Source organism: Alosa sapidissima, chromosome 19, assembly GCF_018492685.1.
Source record: "Alosa sapidissima isolate fAloSap1 chromosome 19, fAloSap1.pri, whole genome shotgun sequence".
Lineage (NCBI taxonomy): Eukaryota > Metazoa > Chordata > Actinopteri > Clupeiformes > Clupeidae > Alosa > Alosa sapidissima.
The window spans coordinates 22,121,111-22,130,911 of NC_055975.1; the positions used below are offsets into that span (position 1 = coordinate 22,121,111).

The 9,801-nt window shown below is 41.4% G+C and overlaps 1 long non-coding RNA gene across 1 annotated transcript in view; it reads left to right on the forward strand.

The window, feature by feature from the left end:
* LOC121693098 overlaps positions 1-3,703 on the forward strand; it is a 4,017-nt gene extending 314 nt beyond the window's left edge. The window contains exons 2-3 of the long non-coding RNA XR_006025405.1: positions 3,572-3,576; positions 3,689-3,703. This is a non-coding gene — a long non-coding RNA (uncharacterized LOC121693098). The remainder of the gene's footprint in view (positions 1-3,571; positions 3,577-3,688) is intronic.
* Positions 3,704-9,801: the final 6,098 nt, after the last annotated feature.

Below are 9,801 nucleotides of genomic sequence, written 5' to 3' on the forward strand. Positions count from 1 at the left end.
ACCTTTAGATGAGTATGGGGGGTGGCTGAAATGAGTATCTGAGTAATCTGACTCTGTGCCATGAGAACAGTGCATCTTACCAGTGGCAGCCTGCAGGCCTTGTTTTGACAGCTCTGGTATTTAAGGGCTTTGATTCCAGTTCAGTGTGTCTGAGTCTGATTGTTGGCTTCAAACAGCAGAAGTGGAAAGTATACGCTATTCTCTTTGTCCACATGTGGCTTTTTTTTTCTTCTTCTTCAAAAAGTCAGCACATAACAATACTCTCTCTAGTGGTTGTCACTCTAGTGAATCGGCTACTCAAGAATGTACTGTATTGACCATGGTCCTGATTGGACTACCATGCGAAGCAATCTGCAGTTCTTTGAGTGGGAACAACATAACACCTTCCCTTGTCTATGATGGGGCTTAATTGCTCTCCAGGACGAAAAAGAAGACAGGCAAAGCACTCCAGCAAGGTTGATTGACTCGAGAGGGTGGAAAAATAAAGGTCATGGCAACCTCTGTTTGAATGTTTGACATGCTAAATGACAGATTTATTGAAACGGGCTAATTATGAGGTTGGAGCCATTTTGTAAACATTTTGTCAACAAGGCAGAGTTTTCTTTCTTTTTCTTTTTTTCTCCTTTCTCTAAAAGCACTGTGGAACATGTAAATGATCTTGCACTTCTAGAGTGTTGTGTCAGCCGGAAGAGGGCAAAGCGGCATGTTGTTCTCTTTCTCACTAACTGAGTTCCGGTGTCAAGTGGTAAATAAGCAATGACTATTCTCATGGCCACTTTGTTAAGAGTAAAACTCTGTGGTGTTGGATAACTCATAGGGGAGCGAGTGACCCATGTTTGATGCTAACTTTGTTGAGAAAGTTTCTCTCTCAAGTATTCTGTATAGGAAATCGAATCCCATTTTCTATGTCCCTAAGACACGGGCACACTAACACAGTTGCTAATCTGGCATGGACATGTATTTCTTTGGAATTGAGTAAATAACTGGATTTAAAACCTTTGTTTACGATTAGATTTCTACACTTCTGAAACAATTTGGTAAGAGTTCAATGCACAAATTTAAGTTTAATTTCACTAGCCTACAAGTTAGCTTCCCCACTGGAAGTCGTAAGTCAATGATCCTTTTCCAGACCCATTCTCAATTACAATTGAGAAGGTCTGCGTGCTAACCAGGCTAGTATAGGTCTACAGCTCAAGTGACATTTTGTTGAGGATTGATGTTAGTCTTCAAGCAGAAAATAAAAAAATATACACTTCCAATTCAGTTATGAGGGTTGAACTGTCCCAGTATCCAGTCTGACAGATATTGTTTCTCGTTTATGCACGTGTGGTATCTGGCAGACAAGCCATTAGTACAGCATGGTGTATACATATGCTGGTAGATCTGGGCTATGGCTGTGTGTAGTCTTTCTTCTTTGTTTATTTTCTTCCAGGCTTTCTCCCTCTCTTGGTCACTGTTTTTCTTCTGAGACCTGGAAATGACACTCAAATCCTGAAAATACTTCAAGCTTCCAGGCTATTTTTCACATTGTAATATCCTGATTTACTCTGGAATGTAACATATTTCTGATTTATATGGTTACCCAGCTGTGTGAGAACTAGAAATATATGACTTTGCAAACTTCAGGGGAGAAGAGATTGATGAGATACTAAAACGCCAAACAAATCTGAAACAAGTTTGTGACTTGTAAGCCACACTCTATCAAAATAACAGTGTCAGCAGAGGAAAATACCTAAACAGTAAAGGACTAAATTCCAGCACAGTTACCATCACGCCTCAAGTCGTTGCAGAGTTGTTTCTAAATGTTTCCTCATCATACAGTAACACAGTTATGTGGGAGCTGGGAAGGTCATCTTGTCTCTGAGAGACCACCCGCCTTCATTAGCCTTGATGAGAATGGAAAACTAATTACGAGTGTTCATTTATTTTAATGATTAGCGGGAGCCTGTGCCACCCACCACCGTCTCCCCCACACACACACTCTGCCCTCCCTCCCTTTGGACACAGTGACCCAGAGTTTTGTTTTTGGTTTGGGTTTATTTTTGTTAATGTTGCAGCTAGGATGCGTATAAGGCTGTGTGGTCCAGATGTTTCCAAATAGCAGCTTGTGATAGACACTGGGTTTAGATGCTGGGATGTTGGTGACCTGCCAGACGACAGCTGGGGTGACTGGCACATCTGCGCCAGAAAACATAAAAGGCAAAGGTCAGAGGGCATCCCTGTACCCCTTGAAATACAGCGTAGGTGTGTGTGTGTGTGTGTGTGTGTGTGTGTGTGTGTGTGTGAAACAGAGAGAGAGAGAGAGAGAAACAAAAGAAAAGGAACAAATGCAAGAAATGAGAGTTGAGAGAAATAGAGATGGAGAGATAGAGAGAAATAGAGATGGAGAGATAGAGAGAAATAGAGATGGAGAGATAGAGAGAAATAGAGATGGAGAGATAGAGAGAAGTAGAGATTAGGAGAGAGAGAAAGGACAGTAAGATCACTCTTATGAAATTGAACTCGGGTTGAACTGCCATAATTTGATTAATCTGCATTGCTTGTGTTTTCATTGCTCTTGTTTACAGATGATTGCATCAAGGTGCCCAGAGTGTGAGGGAAACTGTCTAGACTAGACAAGAGCAGAGTAATATAAGAAAATAGCTAAACTAAATATAGACCCTTTCAACAAGGTAAACAAAAACAATGCTTGAACGTTCTATTCCTCTAATCTACTTCCTCTGCATTAAGATAACATATGGAATGTTAAAAAGGAAGTCTTGTGGGGCCAACTATGATGCTGAGAATGGAACTCTCTTGAAAGGGTCCATACCCCACCATATTGTCTGTTATCTATTACTATGATATATTCACAGCAGTCTAAAATTGTGTACATAAGGGCAAAACAAAATCTACATTTGTTTCTTTTTATGCAATTACACATTTATTTCAGATATGTAAAGTATGCAGTTGTATGCACTGTGGACAGATTCTGATTTATGAAAAAAGCAAATATGATGAAAGTTTTTTGCAGTTCCGTTTTTTTCTTTAACTGGCACACTGAAACCATGTCCCTAGTGTGTCATTTGTGTGGAGGTGCTTTCCAATCACAGCATGAGAGCATGCAAGTTAAAGAGACACTTGGACACTAAGCATTCTGACATAAAAGATAAAAATGGTGGATTTTGTTTTAAAAGGGGCGATGCCTAAAAGTCCACAATAGCCAAACACATCAGTCAGTGTTTCATCTAGTCAGTGTTTTAAGGCTTCTTAAGTGGTCTCCCAAAGGATCGCAAAACTCAGGAAGTCACATACTGTCACTGAGACTCGGCTTTGGGCCTGCAGCACCAGAAATATGGCAAATTACACTGGGGGAAAGTGCTGCCTCTAAACTTAGTGCTATTCCACTTTCAAATAACATGGTTTGTGTTTGAGTTTATTCACAATACCACTTCAAACATTACAAAAAAACAGTAGGGGTACAAAGACAGAGGGGTAGAGTGAATGGGTCCCACCACTTCCTACCAAAGTTTGTTTGGTAACTCGCAGGATTTCTGATCTGGCAAATGATGTTAAGGAGAAATTGCTACAGCATAAGTCCTTACTATGCGTTACAATTAGATGAGTCTACTGATGTTGCTGGGCAGTTGCAGATGCCTGCTTGTGAAAGGTTTGTCAAAGACCAGGGGATTTGAAGAAGTTCTATAAGACACACACACAAGCACACACCAACACATACACAAATGCGCATACACACTCACACATACTGTAGGACACACACACTTGCATAAAGATCATTCTATAGGTGAAAATGTACAGTACTGTAAGATACACTTCCTCCTCTCAGAATCGGCTCTCTGTAGCCAGGGTTAGCCCCGCCCACAACATTTGAGGTTGGGAAGGCATTATTTCAATGAGGTTTTATCACTGAAAACGATTATTTCTGAAAACTTTGGCCAAAGTTGAGATGTGGGAAAACTCATGGTTTCACTTTCATCAAGGAAAAACAGCGTTTTTCATGGTGACATAATGTTCCCTCGTTCGTTTGAAAGCTCTGATTGACCACCTGTTCGAGGGATTTGCGACAGCCTTCCCCAGCTGTTTATAACATGGTTGTAGCATATCGGTGTTCAACGGAATTATTTTTAAAACGGAGGGGAAATATCAGTTTTTCCTAATAGCCTACCTGCTAGGTATCTCTTAGATTTCGCTAATGGGTGTTGTAGGAGATATTGACGACAGGTATGATAAGGGATCAGATTCCAAAAATAATTCAGTGGAAATGCATGGATTCCAGTTGCTGCTACTGGAAGAAACTGGAATCCATGCATTTCCACTGAATTATTTTTGGAATCTGATCCCTTATCATACCTGTTCATTCTTACTCGTCGCTCGACTTATCGTGACTAAATTCAAGATGGCTGCAAACGCTAAACTTCGTGAAGATACTGTCTGTATAAATCGTCTTGTAAGTAAACTACCAGTGCTTTTTCAAAGTTCTCAATGTCTCGTTTTAAATGTCAGGGCCCTCGGAAGTCTACCAATGAAGTGTGGAGATACATTGAGCCTCGTAAATGGTGTAAAACAGTGATTTATTTGCATGGCTAGCCCGATGCTGAAGCACCACCATTGAAAAAGCTGTTGGTAGCATCGGCTAACTAGCGCTAGATTTTGGAGTGCAGGGGACAAGCCAAGATGGGCTATGAGACATACGTTCACACTCGGTATCATGTTTCAACACACTTTAGGTCAATATCATACCGGAATTCTCCTTTAAGGCATTTGTTGAGAAGAAGTATGGTTCGTGTGTTCTTCCTACATCTCACGGTAAGCTATTTCTTTGCTCTGATTGGTTAGGTCTGTCCAATTGAGTCCAGAGGCATTCCCCCCCCCCCCCCCTGTTGAAACACGCCCCATAATTGCGTCCCAATGGAGCAGTATCAGACTCATATTCTGACTAGAATTTGAGTATGACAACAACAGGCTCTCTGTATTTAAAAAAAAAAAATGCTTATCACCTCCCCTCGAACAACACTGTCTACTCATATCTTCAACGCCCTGGTTGTAATTTGAGTAGTAGTCATTCGTGGCAATGCCACGCTGTCCTCCTGCTGTGATGTGATCAAATTCAGTACTAACTATTCTCCATGTGTTTGTTGTTGTGAGGAACTGACTCAATCATTGTATGGGATTTTGATTCCAAACAATTACCCTACTCAGTCAATCCCCCCCCCACTCTTCACACTACCAGCCTTGTCTGAGGCCTCCTGCCAGCAGCCTGGCAAGCAAAGAGCTTTCAATCAGGCCCGCACAGTCAGACTTCCACACATAACCCAGAATTAGGATTCGAAGAGAAATATTGTGAAACAAAAACTGGGGTCGGGAAAAAAAAAGACTGTTCAAGTTTGTTTGTTTTTTTAAGTGCACTTAAAGAGCAATTAACTAAACTGAGGTCATGGACCACAGCCGGCGTTTGTTGACCAAGCAGAAGTTTTGTGATTTATTAATCAATTTTTTTAATCAATGTATGTTTTTTTGTTTGTTTGTTTGTTTGTTTTGTTGTGTATTGACATAAAAACAAATGTGTAATTTAAAATGCCACACATATAATTATGTAGCTGCATGTGTTTTATGTAATACATTACTTCTGAGCTGCAGAATTCAGTGCTATAGCAGTTTTTTTTCTTTACTCATTTCACTAATTTATTGTCCATTCTAACGTCCAAATCAAGGCTTTTGAAGTCATGTGGAAGACTGGGGAATGGGTTAAAAATTGAAATCCGATGTCACACTGACCGTCCCTGCAGCAGACTTCAATTGTACATCGTCTTGACCAGTTCTCCTTCTCATCACAGCATTCTACCACTGCGCAGGAGACAGCATCCAACACAAACAATGCTTCCCACTCCTGCACAGTTCTCCTGTCACTCACCAGGTTCCCTTTCATACCCCCATGCTCTGGCATCCTCTGCTGGTACTCACTCATTGACAAACAGCAGCCCAACTTTAAATCTGTACTAAAACTGTATGTAGATGTACATAAGTACAAGTATATATTAGTATGTTATAATACATTAATAAACAATGAACAACAATGTGTTAGTACCATGGCATACAGTACAGATATTAGCAGGTGTAATTAGCATTGCATTAACAGAACATATGCTTGTGATGAGCATGTAGTAGTATTTGCTGGTAGGAGTAAATATGCTATGAAGTGGGAGAGGGAAGGCTATTCCCATAAGTGGCTAATGAATGTGTTGTAAAATAACTTCATAACTTTTCAAATTGAAGAGCAACGGAAGTCATCTCCACCACTCATGCCACATATCGCCTTCCTTAACAAATTAATTATTTGTACATGCTGAGTGACCACATGAACCCATGATGGTCATGATGTCATGATGATCAAATGTAAAATCCCTTCATGATATGTTATATATTCTTATATATACTTTTTTGATCCTGTGAGGGAAATTTGGTCTCTGCATTTAGCCCAATCGGTGAATTAGTGAAACACAAACAGCACACAGTGAACACACAGTGAGCTGCCTGCTTCAACGGCGGCGCTCGGGGAGCAGTTAGGGGTTAGGTGCCTTGCTCAAGGGCACTTCAGCCGCGGCCCACTGGTCGGGGCTCGAACCGGCAACCCTCCGGTTACAAGTCCAGAGTGCTAACCAGTGGGCCACGGCTGTTATGGTGATATGTCTAGCAGTTTTGAGCCTTTATTTGGAGGATAATTGGTTTCAGTGAATACTACAGTATATTACTGCCAAGGAAGCATGTGCTCAAAAGAGGATGGCATCGCATGCATCATTTGTTTAATGAAAGTGTTACATTTTGTCTTAGGAAGGTTATTGAAAGATAATGGACGATAGCCAAGGTATGGAAATGGAAGATTTAAACAAAGCAAAACATATTTAAGATTACAGTAACCCAGTAATATCTGATGCCATTTTCAAAGATGCCTGTGTACTTTTCCCATCTTGGTGTAAATAATAAATAATAATAAATATAAAGATACATTTGGAAAACAGATCATATGTGGAAAGGTTAAAAATTCAGATGAAGATTGTAAACATACAGTAGAATCGTGAGGAAATCAGAATATGTTCACAGCAGGCACATGAGACTTAAATGGCCAGCCTGAAACCATTCACTGGACAAAGGCCTTACAGTCATCAGCCTCAGCCTCTTGCTTTGTGCTTTGACTCAAGTGTCCTTGCAACATCACCTGTAATGTTTGAATGTAAAACATGGACAACAGCTTATCTTGCAACCCACACCATCAGCAGGAAAACACATGTCCCAATAACTCGAAATGTAAACATCAATTAGACACATTGCTGATAACCCGCAGAATACTATAGGGCTATAGGAGAACTGAGGTGAGAAGCATAGCATATGTCCCGTCAGAATAAAACAAACACGTTCTACCATGATGTGCTGAGGATTTACAAACAGGATGCTGGAGCAGCATTGTGTAGTGTTGCATTACAAACAATCTCATTAGAAGTCTACATGCACACTCAAAAATTACTGCTGAACAAGTTTGACATGTGCAATATCTAAGCGTACTCTGGCAAGCATCCCATTAAAAGCTGGCTCGGCTAACTGCCTTCAGATAAAGGTTTTTGCATGTTTGTACCTTTCAGTGGTGTGTTTGCTGAGCTGCTTTTCATGTATTTTATGTAAAGGTTAAAAGCAGAGCACTGACCCTCTGCTGCTGTTTTTTCCCTGTTAAGATAAATATAGTATGTGTGGGAAGGAGTCTGTGTGCATATGAGTGTGTGTGTGTGTGTGTGTGTGTGTGTGTGTGTGTGTGTGTGTGTGTGTGTGTGTGTGTGTGTGTGTGTGTGTGAGAGAGAGAGAGAGAGAGAGAGAGAGAGAGAGAGAGAGGTTGTGTGTACGTGTGTGTGTTCATCAGTTCTTGCATGCATATGCGTGTTTGTTTGTGTGAACAACAAAAAAAAGAATCAGTGAGTAAGCCAATAATCCTCAAGCATTGTGGGACAGCAAGCACCAAAAGACCTCTGGTATACACTGCTCTTTAAAGAACAAAACTGTGTAACACTATCAAGGCCAGCTCTGGATAAACCCATGCATTAATAGTGTGGGAAACAAGGCTGATATTATCATTAAAAAAAACACTTGAGAACAACTTATTGCTTATTTAGAAGTTTGAGTGTGTCGTGAAGAGGCCACGAACCAAATGCTATGCATCATTTCTATTTGGTCATTGACCTTTACGTTAAGGCTTTTAAGTATAAGTTCAAGGCAGAAATTTGGCCTGACAGCTTTCCATGCACAATTAATAACCTGTCACTCAGATGCTGCCCCCTCCCCACTCCCTTTTTGTGAGAATCTTAGCTCGGAGCACCGTCAAACCTTGCCTCCTGTTGGACTTGAGCATAGGGCATGGCTTTGGACCTGACCTTTTCAAATGTTATGTAAACCCCCATAAACAGACGTTTGTTCCAAATGACAAACGCTGGGTGTTTGTTGTTGTTTTTTTGTTGTTGTTGTTGTTTCTTTCTCTCTGCTTCTTCTTCATGCCTTTCTACCTCTCTTCTTTTTTTTCTCTCTCTCTCTCTCTCTCTATCGCTCTCTCTACCACTCTCTCTTCCACAGCTTGCAGCTATCTGCCGTAACCAGCCACAGTTTATGGCTCTAATAACGCAACACACTACTGGCGTTACATAACCTCACCCGAAGCCCTCGGGCGAAAATAAAGCGCAGGCTGCCAGCCATCACTCACAGAGCTGTGTAGCATCGTCTGCTTTGATTGAGACATTATGTTTATCAAGATGAATAGTATATTTTTTATAATTCACTCAGCAGCGTGTGGCTGTCTTGACACGGGGTGTTATTAAATGGGCGAAGGCACCAGATGTGGTCTGTTTCTCTGGAGGCTTACGCGAGTTGAGTGAGTGTGTGTGTGTGTGTATGTGTGTGTGTGTGTTTGTTTGCACATTTGCACAAGCACATTTGTTTGTTTATTTCGTCAGGAAAATTGATGTGTCCCCCGGAAATCCTATTAAAGGGGTTGTTGTCTTTACAAGGCTCTGGATGACCTCTTCTTGTCCTTATGGGTTGATAAGTGGTGCGGCTTTTCTGTCTCCCATGTGTTGCATTAAAAAAAAGAAAGATGGCTGTCACACCAATCCTGTGCCAAGATGAGGTCTTCTGGTGAGCTGGAGAAGGTGAATGACTCTTCCTCTTCCTCCATAACCCCCCCCCCCCATCCCAATCCCCTTCCTCTATCCTTAGAGGAGATTTATTTTTCTATATGATGGTACTTAAATAAGATCAGAGTCTGGCTTGGGCGAGCCGATTCAGAGGGCCAGCGTGATATATTATTGAGTAATGTAATCTCAAGCAGTGGAATGGTGTTGGGGGAATGGAAGAAGGAGCTGTGGAGGGGTTGTGGATTGGAGCGGAGGGGCAGCAGAAGGGAACTGGAATGTTGCTTTGCTATTGCAGGCCTTTCAGTGATCAATGGAGCCTGGAAATGGCGTCACTGCTGAGCGAGCGGAGAGGTGGAGGAAAAGCTGGGCCCAGAACGTTCTTTAAGAGCGAACACTGGGGGTGCGTGAGTTGTGTGAGTTCATATTGCACAGCGAGTGAAAATATCCCCAAGGTGACGCAGACATCCACTGGGGACACTGGAGACATCCAGAGCTGTGATATGTCACCATTTTTTTAGCGCTGAATACATTTAGTACTCAAACGTGTGAAAGCTATTTCAGATCAATGCAAAAAAAAATTGCAGATCTTGGGATCAAAAAAATCAGAGAGATGAGAGTCTGTGTTCATAATCCA